The sequence below is a fragment of the Corapipo altera genome, unplaced genomic scaffold (assembly GCF_003945725.1).
Source record: "Corapipo altera isolate COAL_440 unplaced genomic scaffold, ASM394572v1 50, whole genome shotgun sequence".
NCBI lineage: Eukaryota > Metazoa > Chordata > Aves > Passeriformes > Pipridae > Corapipo > Corapipo altera.
In genome coordinates, this window is record NW_020884889.1 from 10,176,146 (window position 1) to 10,190,627 (window position 14,482).

General features: G+C 39.7%; 1 protein-coding gene and 1 long non-coding RNA gene across 9 annotated transcripts in view; one reads left to right on the forward strand and one right to left on the reverse strand.

Annotated features, from left to right (window-relative positions):
- Window positions 1-14,482, reverse strand: part of SEMA6D (semaphorin 6D) — a 216,454-nt gene that overhangs the window by 99,728 nt on the left and 102,244 nt on the right. The window lies entirely within an intron of this gene.
- LOC113947546 lies at window positions 7,369-11,793 on the forward strand. The gene is made up of 4 exons (XR_003527793.1): window positions 7,369-7,474; window positions 9,970-10,139; window positions 11,085-11,177; window positions 11,681-11,793. It is a non-coding gene; the product is annotated as an uncharacterized LOC113947546 (long non-coding RNA).

Genomic DNA, 14,482 nt, shown 5'->3' on the forward strand with positions numbered 1-14,482 from the left:
TTGTAATTGCTCATGTGCACTCACCTAGAATGAAACCAGAGGAAAGGAACAAAGCGCTCTAAAATCGTACAGCTTTGAAACCACACTTACTGGCTCACAGCTTTTTGCCCACGTAGTGGGGAGACCATGAGATGTAACCAAAGACAGGCCTATAGCTGGGTAACTGGGTGATGCTCTTCAGTTCTTAGAAAAATCATTTAGTTAAGAGAGAGATCATATTTTTCTCTTGCATGATTTGTGCTCCAGAATCAAGGCTGTACTGCAGATTTCAGTGAATTAGCTTGGGAAATCTGACATTATCTGGCTTATTCAGGCAATCACTTCAGCTGCTTGCAATGGCATCCTAATGCAGGTGGGGAGAAAAATGATACACTACCAAATTAGAAATAAAACAGTGAGTCACTCTCCGAACCTCCTCCCAGTGGCATGGTCAATCTCTTTCTTGTCTTGATACAAAGCTTAAAAAAGGGCCTAAATATGCCTATAGGGTCAGCCACCAACTCCAAACAAATAAAATTCTTAATGTGGAAAGCTAAGAGCAGGGGCTATCCTAAGGTTTCTTACCAAACACTGGATTCACTGAACAGGATCTTGACTTTAGTGCTGAGAACTGTGTGGCTGTACTCTGTGTCACACGTGCAAAGAGGCAGTTATTGCGTTTCTTGCACAATTAATTAGTCCCTGATGTTTATATGGGCTTTTAATTTAATTCATTGAAAAGTTTTGCTCCGTTTGTATTTAATGACGGTTCTTCCCAAGCATCTGTTTCCTGACCTTCAAAGCCCTCACCTGGTCCAGGATTTTCCCCAGGTTATTCAATATCAGCACGAAACTTCTGGAAAGTAGGTGAGCAAAAATGAACCAATTGCCAGCTGTGTGCAACTATGCCCAGCCAGACATCTTCATACCATATGGGTGGCTAGACTTCAATCAGGCAGGACTGAGAAGCTGAAGGGAAAAAGGAATTCACTTAGAAAACTCATCTCCCCCAGAACTATCATTATTTTGAGAGTGCTTGCACATTTTATGTAAACCTTTACTCTGTTTTCAAATGCCCTGTGAGGCTGGACACCCAGCTAATCTTGGATCAAAAGGTGACCAGATCTGCCTGTGACATTGTACAGTACATCACGGCCTTCCCAAGGAGTAAACTGGAAACCTGCACACTCACAGTGCCAGAACACAGCAGCTCTGACCACTGAGGCACAGCACAGGCAGACCTTAGAGAGGAGAGCAACCACCCCAGGGAACGGGCCAAAGTATGAGAATAACAGTAAGAGAGTAGAGAGCACTGCAGATGAGAAGAAAATTAGTTAAAAGTAAGCAGTAAAAGTAATTTTACTGAGAGGGCAGAGAAGAACATGGGACAAACCAAAGGAGAACTTCAAAGCACTATTTATTATTTTTTAAAATACTTAAATAAAAGCACTATCACAATACCAACTAGTGCACTTAATTATTTGTTCTGTGTTCATAAGAGAAGGATATATGTATTAAAGAGTGACACTTACTTAAAAAATCATTCCAGGAATGCACTAAGGGTATTCCTGCATACTCTATACCTCCAATTACGTGGAGGTGTGAGCTAAGCATTGTCTGCCTTCAGAAGTGGATGGAGGGGGGTGGGAGGTGAAATAAAGAGGCAAGGTCAGGTGCTCCTTCAACAGTAAAGGAATAATAGTTTACAGACCACAGAATTCATGTCAGCTGAGCTCAGATTCTCATCCTGTTTTCACTACATTAGATTTGATGCCATTTTTTAATTTTTGACTCCCACAGGTAAAAATTCTAGATAGCCATCTAAATATCTTAATCTCATCACTTCCTGTATTTTTTATTACTTCATTATAGAGCCAAAGCTACCTTCTTTTATATGAACGATTTCAGTCATTTTACCTAATTTGCAATTATGAACAGATAATGGCCTTCATTTCTTTTGTATCCACTGGTTATGTACCAATTTCTAAAATAAAGACAGAATGGAACTCATATCAAAGCAGGCTGTGCTTCCTGCTCCTCTAAAGTAGTGACATATGCTAGAAAGAAAGGAAATGATGAGGTCCAAGACAATAAACAGACAGGACATGTGGAAAACAAAATGCCAAGCTGTCCTAATTCAGTTGTGCATCTCTACTGGCTTCTCTGTGATTTACCCATATCCTCAAGGAAACAAAAAACACTGATTTCTTACATAGCTGGAGTGTCAGAAGAAACCCATTTCTGACTAGCATGCTTTACAGACATAAATAAAAGCCCTTGTGATCTCCATCCTGTGTTCAGATTTGGCTAGTCACTATTCAAGACACAGTCTCTAAGATGTCATGATAAAACTAAAGTGGTATCTTTCCTCTCCACTTACTCACTTTAATCTCTCAGTAAATCCCAAACTTGCTGGGTCCCAGACACTGTGAACGGATGCAACATCCTATAGATCTAAAGGATTTTTTTACCACATTGCCAAGGCCTGATCTGAAGATACACTTCTGAGAGATTCAATCAGTTTCCATCACTGTTGGTCCAGTGAAATCAATGGGATTTCCTCAAAACTGGGCCCGTGTAAACAGAACATGAACTCTGACTAGAAATGCCAGTATGTCTTGACTGTATACTCCAAATGAGTAGAGCCTGATGCACTAGGGTGAGTGAGCAGATAGAGGATGGAGTTGGAGGTTGCACAGCAATTCCTGAGGCCAGTGCCATGAAAACAAAATATAATATTACTTTATTTTATCATAACTTACTTGTACCATTGCCTAAATGTCTACACAGCAAACATTTGCTTGTGTCATTAGTTTATCTGTCCCTGGGTAATTGTTAAGATAGCTGTGGTTACTGTGCTGATCTAAGGTATGGGCAAACATTTTGAAACATTTAGAATAGTTTCATTTATGGCAGAAGAGAAGCCAAAATGAGTGCTATCTTTGTTCTCCAGTATCAGTGTAATGATATGTGCTGGAACAGCCAGGGGATGGGAATATTAGTTAACTGCTTTTACAGAACAACGACTTAGTGTCAAAGCCTAAAAACTGGAGGTTGTTCCATCCTTTCATTTTTTGTAATGATGTCATGAAATGAAAACTATTTAAAAACAAGACCATAAATAATGGAAAATATCTGTCACTCTCCATATTTTACAGACAATCCCACTACATATTTCCTTATGCAGTGACTTGATTTCTCCTTCAATTATCTTTTGAAGCCCTCTTCTCTAGCACTTCTCTGATACAGTTAAATCTCACTCCACCTTTAAGGGCAATGTGAGCTTGTATACAAACAACGTTTGTAATGCAGAATGCTCAGGGCTGTCTCCTGAATTTCCTTACACAAGTAAGGGGTTGAAAGAATACAACAAGAATCCATTCTTGAGGGAGGCACAAGAGGAAGCAGAAAGTGTTATGTGCAGTGATGCAAGGAAGCAGAAAAGTGTTATATTTCTGTATCAGTAACTAAATCACACTGTACCATGGATCAACTATTGCCAGATACAGTACTCTATTTCAGGAACAGAGATAAGGATTTCAAATAACTATTACCAAAAACCAGATTGTTCATAATAACTGGCACACAAAAGATGAAAAAAAAAATCAAGAATTTGTCATTGAGTTTAGTGGGAATAGTCTGACACACGCACTGTCTCGCCTTTGCAATATCTGGTTGGAATTTAATAGAAAACTGTAGATTTTCCCCTTGCTTGAATCTACCCTGAGAGTTGCTTAAGATCAAATGAAAAATTTGACAATAATAAATATTAAGAAGATAATTTCATTTAATGAACATCTAAAGTACTTCAGTCAAGCTTCTAACTGAGAAACACTTTCCTTTTGAAGAAACGTGGCAAATATGTCCAGAACTGAGTTTGTTGTATGGTTAAATTAAGGATCCTATAATTAAAATACATTTCACAGAAAAAACGCCATGGTCTTTTGGTTGTCTTGCTACTCAGAGATGAACAAAAGTTCAAGCACATACTACACACCTCCAGGCACTGAAGATAGTGCCATATGTGTCACGGAGAAGCTCAGATGCACAACATCAGGACAGACACTTATAGCGGGGAGGAACAGACCTGCATGGCAAATTTCAGCAGCTACACAGGTTGGACAACCTAAAATGTCCTTCCTTAGAACAGCACATGCATCAGCTGTTGGTAAATTCAATACCCAGTCAGGGCAGAAATTTCTCTGCACAGAGACTGCCATTAGAATGGTATATGGCATTTGGTAGTCATATAAACCAACCGCTGCTGGAAGAACAGATTCCAGTTATGCCATTTCATGTTTGGTACATTCCTTATAATGAGCAGGTGGATTCAAAGTTTTAATCCTGTTAGGAGGTGACCTTTTCAAAATTCTGTATTTTTACTGCCTATCATTTTTGTTTCTTTCTTCCAAGCTTGTGAGATTGTAATCAAAGATGAATAGGAATTGCTAGAGAATTACTGAATACTGAAAAAGCCAAAGTGTTAAAGATGGCTTTTACCCAGTGTATGCCCTAATGCAGGCATGATATTTGATTCTTAATAGATTAGGTGCAAATATGCACATTAGCAAACTAAACAGTGTAGTAATATCTACAGAGAACAGGTTTCATCGATTAAATCATAAATATAGTATCTTATTATGCTTTTGGGGAAACAGAAATATGAAAAGCAATGCATGCATTTTTGAATTATAAGAGGAGGGAATATTGGCAAATCTTTCAACAGCTGTTTATCATGAAAAAGAAGTTACAGTTACTATTCCCCAGCCATGCAGTCTGAAAAACTAAAAACTGTACATTAATAAATTATAACAATGATGCATGAAGCTAATATAAAACTTTTGAAGGCACTTTCTTAGTCCAGAGGGAGTTGTCAAATTTGCTATTTGTGACTTTAATGTTACTTGGAATTTCTTCTAGGGCATTTAAAACTCCTTCTGTGACTCTTCATCAGCAGTTTCACAGACAGCAAAGGCCTTGACAATATACATTTTCACTTTCTGCATGGCTGACGGACTTCATATGCTATATCCAATTTAAGGGTAGAGCAGTAGATTACATTGCTAGGATATAGAGAGCCATTGCCATTGAGACTGAATCATTGCTGTTTATAGTAATTCTTACTATTTGGTTTTTGACAGCCCTTTGTGACTGGAATAAAAGATGATGCCGAGATTATTGTCAAGCTACTGTAATAGCTAGTAGTGCATGAAGTCTGCAGCAGATGGACTTGAACTTATGAGCTCTCAGATTCTCAATAGCATTTCAAATGAGCAGTGTTCTCCTTGGCCACATGTAATGTGACTGGCTTTGACAAACCCTTATTTCAGAAGATGAAATATTATTTCAGCCAGCTTTCTTTGTTCTATTTGAAATGTTTTATAGGGCTTAATTTGAGAGGTAGCTTAGAATTGAGAGAACAAATTGATTTTCAGTTGCATGAGGTAAACTATGTTACAGGTACATCCAAGCTGAACAACAACAAAGTGACTTGACATAGTCAGAACCCTTCCAAAGGTGCCCCCCCGCCATTTCCATTACAAGGTACAGTTACTGTGCAACTTTCTTTGGCTAAACTCATAATTTTCCTCATGAATCTCACTAATTCACAGACCTTTAATATAACAAAGAAGAAGCAATAGTAAAAATTTGTTTGGCATATGGTACCCCAGAAGGATTCTCTTATAACACAAACAACTGCTATTGACTTGGATGCTGGTTTAGCTGCTGTCAAGAACACGGATGGACAGCAACCAGCTTGTGCTGCTGCAGGAACATCTTACACCTGGTTTGTTTCACTAAAGACCCCTTCCAGAAGCACAATTCTCTCAGGTCACCAGTTTAATGATTCCTTAGTGCAGGGCAGTGCAAACCCACTGTTGTTCATGCACAGTCAGCTGTTCATGCCAGAATGGGGCAACAGAAACCCACTAGAGTGAGCTGAGCTTTAGCAGTTCTCTGGACCTAATGAATACACACCAACAGCCCAAAACTCAAATCATAAATGTTCCAAGGGCTGGTTTAAAACTTTGGCAGATTATTTCTTTTGTCCATATTTAGTATCTTAGTATCAGGTTCCATTACTCATGCAAACTTTTTTTTTTTTGCATATCATGATTCTTTCTTTATACTCTAGCATTACAGTTTGATCTTTTATTGCATTGCTGCTGTTCAAGATTCTATAGTTAAAGTTGTGTCAGCATTTTACTACAAAACCCATTTACGAGGGGTTTATAACACAGCTATAAAGATGTACTATAGAATGAAAGGTGGTTTACAAAGTCTCAGCATGGGGCATTGTCTTTTTTTTTATCACTTTTTAATAAACAAATTAGACTTGCTATTTTAAGCCTTTATGAGTGCAAAGCAATTCCAGTTTATAGGTTATTGCCTATATAACGTGGCAATCAACTGTTATTAAAAAAAGGAAAATGAAGCAACTTATAAGTACTATGATTAAAAGTGATTATGGAAAAAGTGGAATTTTGTGACAGTAAAGACAGGCCAAATACATGTTTCCTTATGCGAGTGAGCTGTGCACTGAGAATGTGCTGATCTTCTCTCAGCACTGAGAATGTGCTGAGCTTTACAAAACCCATTTTCCCCAAGGGAATGGGGGAGTCCAGCTTGGGGTACAAGGCGTGAACCTGGTGAATAAATTCCCCTGGAATCTCTTGCTCTGTGTTTGTGTTGCAAGGACACTGGTTCCCAGTGGAGTGAACACAGGGTAATGCATTCTTCTCTCCTCTAATGTCATTGGAGCTGACTTCCTGAAAAAAGGTTTTCAAGTGCTTTCAAAGTGCAGGTTGCTTGTGTACCTCATGGATGTTGAGTGTTTCAATAAAAACACACTGATGAGGGTCAGTGAAGGCTCGAGAGTGCCTGTTTTGGAGTGTAGCTTACCCTCATTACTGGGCCTTCTACTCATAACTTAGTCATGAGTACATTACCCTTCTGTTGTTTCTGCTTAGCCAAGTACAGTGCTATGTTTGAAGCACTCTGCAGTACCCTTCCACAGCTCAGAAGGTACTACCTGGCTGAACAGCTTTCCTTGATAAACTGCTTCAGGACACTGGGGTTTGATGAACAGATTCAGAGCTTCTCACCAGTGACTCATACCCCAAGATGAGGGCCCGGTAGCCCACTCAGGACCCACAGATCAGTAAAAACCTGAAATAATGAGTCCAGAGGGACTGCCAGAGAAAGCTGGTCATACTGCTTGCAGTACCTGAACTGTGAAGTCCCATGTGTAAAGTTATCTGTGTACCCTAGTACACTTCCATGGAACCCTGTGTTGCACCCTGGAGACGTCCTTAGTTACACACAATTCTCAAGATGTGCTGATAGACTACGAATGCCCCACTAAGTCACTACATCTGTGAGGTAATTCATGGCTCTGGATTTGGCTGTGATGTGATGAGAGTGGGAGACGAGTTTTAAAGTATGCTGACTATAGAGGGCATTCAAGTGAAAAAAGAGCACTGGCTATGTACAGGTACGGATGTTATGTGCAAAATCTGTAGTAAAAAATCCAAAGCAACTCATGCTGTCTCTACACTGCACCAGATGCATATGCAAAGCTGCACCTGTGAATGCACTGTATGTCACTCACTGGCCAACTCGGACACCAAGAGGGGAAGCTGCACCAGCTCAAACTTCAGCCCAGGCTGCTCATACGTTCCAAAGGCTTTGGGTGCTTCTCAGCTGAAGTATGTGCTGCCAGAGTCCTGGCTATTAGCACTATGTTACAAGTGAGGTAACAGATGTGCTACTGCCTGCAGTGCAGGGAGCCCTGAAGTCCAGGTTCTGCTGGCTTCTACTGAATTGTGGATCTGAAGTAATTTTAAAATGTTAATATCTTGCACTCAGTGAAAATGGGGCTGCCTTGGATTCTGATCATGCAGGCGCTACACAGATAACTTTACACATGGGACCTCACAGAGCTGCCTAAATTACAGTATGTTATTACAAACTCCAGTGAAGACTGGCACAGAAATCAGGACTGATTTTTAAAAAACAGACCACAAATTCCAAAGGAATAACTGAAGGCAATGAGGGGAAAAAATTAAAAATCAGGTTTTACAATGGTGCTAGCCACATATTAACAGTAGATCTATTGTTGTCTTTCTCCTAAGTACTGCATATTAAAAAGAACTAATATACTAAAAATATGTTTTCAGAGGAGATGAAACTTCAATTGTCTGCACATGAAATACCCATGATGTTTTTAAACAACCTTTTAACAGATGAACTATCAAATATATTTTCCAATATACCTGGGAAAGAATCACTAAATACTAATCTTTTCCTAAATATTTAAACCATCAATACCCTGTTTAGGCTAACAATATAAATGGTTCTGTAATAATTTAAAACAACCTTAAGTACCATTCGTAGAACTGCACAATCACCTCCCAATGACCCCTGGTTTTTCCTCTGTTTTGCAAGGAAGGTTGCTGGCAGCAAGGTTGTTACACGGACTGACAAAAGCAAGTGGAGACAGCGAGCTGTGCTTATTTAAGTCTCTATTCTTCCATGCCACTCAGCTTCAATCCTGTGCCTGGCAAAACATCATCAGTATTCTCTGCCTCTTTTAACTAAAGGAAGCAAATCAAGAACCAGACGGGCTAATGGGAACTGAACCTCATTTCTTGGCCTCTCGCTCAACCTGTGAAGCCAAACGGAAAGCAGCCCACTTCTCCAGGCCTGTGCTCCCCTTGCCAGCTGGGAAGCCGAGCCCCTCCTCGCCTCCCAGCTCCGTGGCAGGCAGCATGCAGACTGCTTTCCCGGCTGTGAGCGCCATGAGCCAGCTGGGAATCTGACTGCTTCTCCAGGTCTCCTGTCCACCTGCCAAACAGAGTCTGCAGGGCTCCTTTTCCACTTGCACCAGCCAGTTAGGAGGTGATCTATAGTGCTATTATCACAGCTAGCTAAGCAGTCCAAAAATCTCCATACAAAAATGAAGTTTTCGTAAAGTTCCACTAGACCAAAAGAGGAATTTGAATAAGGAAAGGGCATCCTTCTCACTCTTTCTCAGTTCCCTCTGAGCTGAGTCAAATTTAGGGACTGTATTTCCACCCCTTCTCCTAACTGTGCTTAATCTGGGGCACATTCAACTAGAAATACCATAGACATGTTAGAAGGAGGGAACTGAAAAAGCAACAGCTACTGACTAGAACTAGTTGAAAGGTTTTCAACAAAACCTGAAACCATATAAAACCCACCTCATCTCATATTTCACTGCAACTTGAAACTCAAACCAGATTTGTCGAAAGGTTTTTTGAGGATTGTGGTTCCAGTCACAACTGGCTGATCCATTTATAGTACACAACTGTATTAGACAAACTGAGGGCCAGTGTAGCTGGGCTCTGTTTCACAGCTCTGAGATGTAAAGGAGAAGGTCAGCTTGTCCTGCACGCTGTCCTGTGTGGCAGACTCTGAACATGGGGAAGAGCCTCATCTCCCTCACACAGACAGACATGCAATAGCAAGACAGGGTAAATCCACTCTTTTCTGTTTCTGTATGGAATAACCAGTCAGTTAAAGGATCCTTAGAGATCAAGAGCCACGGGACGAACAGGTGCAAAGAAAGAAGCATCCTTCTGCCCCATCAGGAGAATACAGGTTGTTTCTCCCATACACAAGCCACAGCAGCCTGGTTTTTGGCCCATTTGTCTGCTTGCAGTTTGTCCAAGACCAGGTTACTCTTTTCACCTGAATTAGTTGCTGCATTAAGTTATTTGACAGATGCTTTGAGTAAACAAATTCTGTCTCTGAACTCCTTACATACACATAGGTGCTAGCAAACAGAAAACCACTCATGCAACCTCAAGTACATCCACAAGCCTCAACTGCCCCAAATGGCCACAAAGAGCAAATACACAATCATCCTGTCAGTACACACATCATTTCACCAGCTTTAGTAATGTGGATATTTAAAACTACCTTTTCCCTTTCCCTTCTTTCTTCTCTCCCTCTGTGCTTTTTCAGGTCTAGTTTGAGTTTTGTTGTGAAGCACCGGATTCATTCATACATCAAAGGGAATCTAAGGCATCAGAGCCCACATAGACAGAAAACAAAGGCACTGTTTACAAGGCGGAAACTTGCTGAGAGAAGCAGCTGAGTTTTGCAAGGCTCACCCACTGACTGCCACCTTGGAGGTACATCAAACACCATTACTTGCTCCATACAGTCAAACATTCCTTTTTCAAAGCCTCCTAATATAATGGATTATTTGTATTACTGTAGTACTGAAAAGTCCCAGCCCTGACCAGTGCCCTGTGTGGAATACTTCCCCCTTTACTGAGTTCTGCTGGATGAGAAATGTTCAGCTCTATGGGCACAGAGGTCCCTGTGGGCTAATCTAGATTAAATTAGGCTGGAAGGAGCTACTTCCTACCATAGTATCTCAAGGCTAGGCATTCACGTTAAGGATTAACCTTCTCTCACTCAGGGTTTGTACCAAGGCAGAAAAAAAAAAACCCTCTTAAAACTTTTTTTCCTAATGAGTTCCTGTGATATTTATTATATACTTAGACTAACATATAGGGGCGGTTGACCATATTTTTGAGGTCCTATTTGCTTATTCTCATTTAAATAAATTATTTCCTTTTTGAGCAGGGTCAAAAGAGACTCTGGTTTGGGAAGGCACAGGCAAACTAGCTGTTTCACACACAGCTTTGCACTTTTCAAGCCAAATGTGGAAAGCCATGGCAGATTCAAAACTCATCTTTTTTTCCATCTGGCAGAGCAGGAGCTCAGTATCCTTCCTATCTTGTAGACATGCTTTTTTCCTTTAGCTGAGAATTATTAATTATAGTTAGAGTGTCTGCTTTTCTCTGTTTGTTTTTGCTTGTATGCCAGGCTGCATACAATGTATCCAGTATTCTGAAAATACAGCTGAGTCTACCAGCTTTGCACTTCCCTTTACTACCCTAACCCTGTTCTTTACAGTTGAGATAAAAAAGAAGGGATAAGTATTTTAAATGACACTCATCCCATAGCCTCCATACAGTATGAATATTTTTTCTTTATTGTGGATAAATGTTTTGGCAACTAAATGACAAACACACAAAAATCATAACCTTGTTCTTCCATGACTACAGAGTGCCTTGGACTGCAGAAGTACAGTGGACTTCCAGTTCTCCAGTCCTTCACAAAACTTGGAGGAGCCCCTTGTCAGTGAGAAACTTTGACAGGTTAGTATCAAAACAAACAAAAGGCCAGCTCTGATCACAACTCAGAGGAAGCCCACTCCTGGAGTTGTAAGGACTTTGTACTATCAGTGCCATAAATGAGAACAAAATGGAAGGTACATAGCAGCAACTTCCGGATAGCTTTTAGAAATTTGTTGTTAGTGTTTATTACACCAGATATATAATAATGGGTTTCCTATTAGACTCAATTTTCTCCACTCTTCGAAACACAAAACAGAGTGTTTAAATCCAAATAAATAGTTTCCTTTTAAAATGTGGACACATTAATTTGGCTTACAGGATAATAGTCTTATTCTAAGAAATGCATATTAAAAACACAGTCGACAGAGTATGATTCCTAAGATATATGCTGGACAACAGTATGAACCACACCTATGCCTAGTGACTGTTCACACTGAGAAGGATGTTGCTTATCTATGCCTTCTTTGAGGGGGCTGATTACTATTTGCAGTGATGTGGATGTTGCATTGCCTTCACTGTGCTAGGTCAGTGAGCAAGAAGATTTGAGGCTTATTCAGAGTCTGCACTTTCATCTGAAGCAAGATGCAACAAATAGCTATGAGAAGCAAACACAAGGAATGATGAAGAGGAATAAATGTTACATGTAGAAAAATTTCTAAGCTAACAAAATAGCTATTTCACAGTTTAGTGATTCCAAAATAATCTGAAAGGTTTTAACAGAAATCTCCACCTTTGATTTTGGCTATCACAGAACCCTGGCTACCCCTGTGTGTAAGTGACTTCTTGTGGTAACACAGCAGACGTTTCTTCAAGGAGATATTCAGAAAAGAAAAGCACTTCACATGTTCATTGAACTACAGTATTTTACTAGAAAAGCTATGGAATGAAAAATAGAGATGCCTGTGAGGACGAAGTACTCCAAGCTAGTACCACTGGTGTAAGGAGAAGAGGAACATAGCATTTTGAACTATTTTGCTTCACAGATTAGGTTCTGTGGTTGGGAGGAAAAGCCCAGCAGAGTTTGACTGGCTCTCACCAAGCAACTGCTGCTGAAAAAAAAAAGGACAGCAGCAGCTGCTGGAGCAGTGGCACTCCCATGCCAGCACCTTGCCAGCTGGATGTGCAGCTCCACTTCAGAGCTACAGATACCCAGAGAAATCGGAAAGAGGAAAATAATCGATATAATGGAATTCTTAAGGGAAATTTGAAAAAAAAAAAAACACCAAAACCAAAACACCATCCCATCAGACTAATATTTCTGTGGATATTTAAAAAAAGCTGTTCCAGCTTCCAAAAGCTTTAGGCTCACTTCACTGTACTCAGTGTTACAATCCCAAGAGCCTAACAATCATGAACCATGTTTTCATTCCATATCAATCAAACTATTCCTGCTCGGAGTGCCATGGGAAGAGTAGGAACAGAAGTGTGGGTCTATTGAACCTCTGTCCCTCTACAGTAGAGTACTGGGTATGGGCATATGATCCCTCTTCTGTTTAAAGCATGTACTCAAACTCTCATTTTCTCTTTTCAAATATACACTCAAATTGTCTCGCTCAATATGCACACATAAAACTATATATGTCATCTCAGGTACGTATTATAAGCATTTTTTATTAATTGGAGATGTATTCTGGATGCATCAGGAGTTCTACTTTCTAAAACCATTTATTCTGTGATCTTTCAGAAACTGTTACGTTAAACTCCATGCTTTTTTAACACTTAAAATAAACTCCATGTGGATCTATTTCTTAAGAACCAACCACTGCTTTCTGTTGTGTAAAGAAAATGAAAAGATACCAAAGTGTTTGAATCTCCCCAGTGAATACAGAATCTACGGAGTAAATATGAAGTTATACATTGTCTCTCCTCTCAAATTCTGTTACCTGGCTAAAAAATCTGGACATAAATATCTCCGTTATCTAAGATAATCTGTGTTTAACAAAGTTTCATTTATAACACTTACCATGGCTAATAAACATTTTAATTATTGATTTCAGCTGAAAAATTCCTGAGGCTGAGCATAAACAAAAGAAATGAGTATCTGCCTCTTGGTTAATGTTTTTATTCAAGTGTAGAGGTGAAACTATAGATCCCAGAGATAGAAAAAGCAATTTGCTATTCTCACTCGTATTTAGAACCCTATTAGTGAGTTTGGGGAAAAAAAAGTCATATACTTCAAAAAAAACAAGCTATGAATTAATGTTTATAGATATTATTGCTTTTTCCAGTTTTCCCTATTTTTATTCTCTATTCTTTGTAATAGTCTTAAAAAAACCTTAGGATTATAATTTTTTCCCTGCAGATGCTGCCTTTTTCTATTAAACAAACATCAGTCTCCTTCATTTTCCCTCTTTTGTTACCCTGCCACCCCTTTTGTATCAAATAGACATAACATCATCTCAGATATTTTTGCATTTAACATCTACAACTTCATTTCACACGGATCTAATTCAGAGTCCATAATAATAACAATAACAAAAATCAGCACACTGCTGTATATTACAGAAGACTTAAATTTTTTCATTGCATAGGACTTCCTTTCCTGTTGACTTTGGGCTAGACTTGAAAAGCACAGCCTGCTGTCCATCATGGGCAGCCCTACAGGGAGCTCCACCTTGCTCAGCAGGAAGTATCAAGGAGGAGGTACAGCTGATCTGCCCATCAGGACTGTTCCCACCATAGACGACCTTTCCCTGTGGCCTGTGTGGGCTCTTAAGAACATCAGCAGAGAGCAGACAAACATGTTTCAATGGCTCTGAAAGCCTGAACCAAATGTACTGCCAACAGCAGATAGGGGCACGTGAAACTTTCATTTGTGCAGGTCCTGCAGAGTCTGTAGCACAACAGACTGATACAACACAGATCACATCATTTAGTCATCATTTGTTTGGGGTTTGCATTTGGGAAGGGGTTTGCATTTGGGAAGTAGTTTGCTCTGAAACTCAGTAAGAACAGCAAGACCCTGGCCCCAGTCAGGAGCATATGATTCTTCTCAAATCCACCAACATGCCCATTGGGACAGCTGTGTGGAGCATATCTATTCAGATTAAGGAATCAATAGAAAACTTGATGTGGGATGCCCCCAAATACTCATAATCTAACAGTTTAGGTTGTACTGAAACCTTAGGTTGCACTGGAAAAAGTTCCCCTCTTTTCTTAGGTGAGAATCAGATCAGGGCAACTGAGTTTTCACATGAAATAAATACATCACTCTTCTAATCTTTTTCTTTTTTTTTTTTCATGATACAATGCCAGGTATGATCATCTCCATGAAGAGAGAGAGCACAGCTGTTGAAAGTCTAGTTACACAACAATTCCAGGATTGC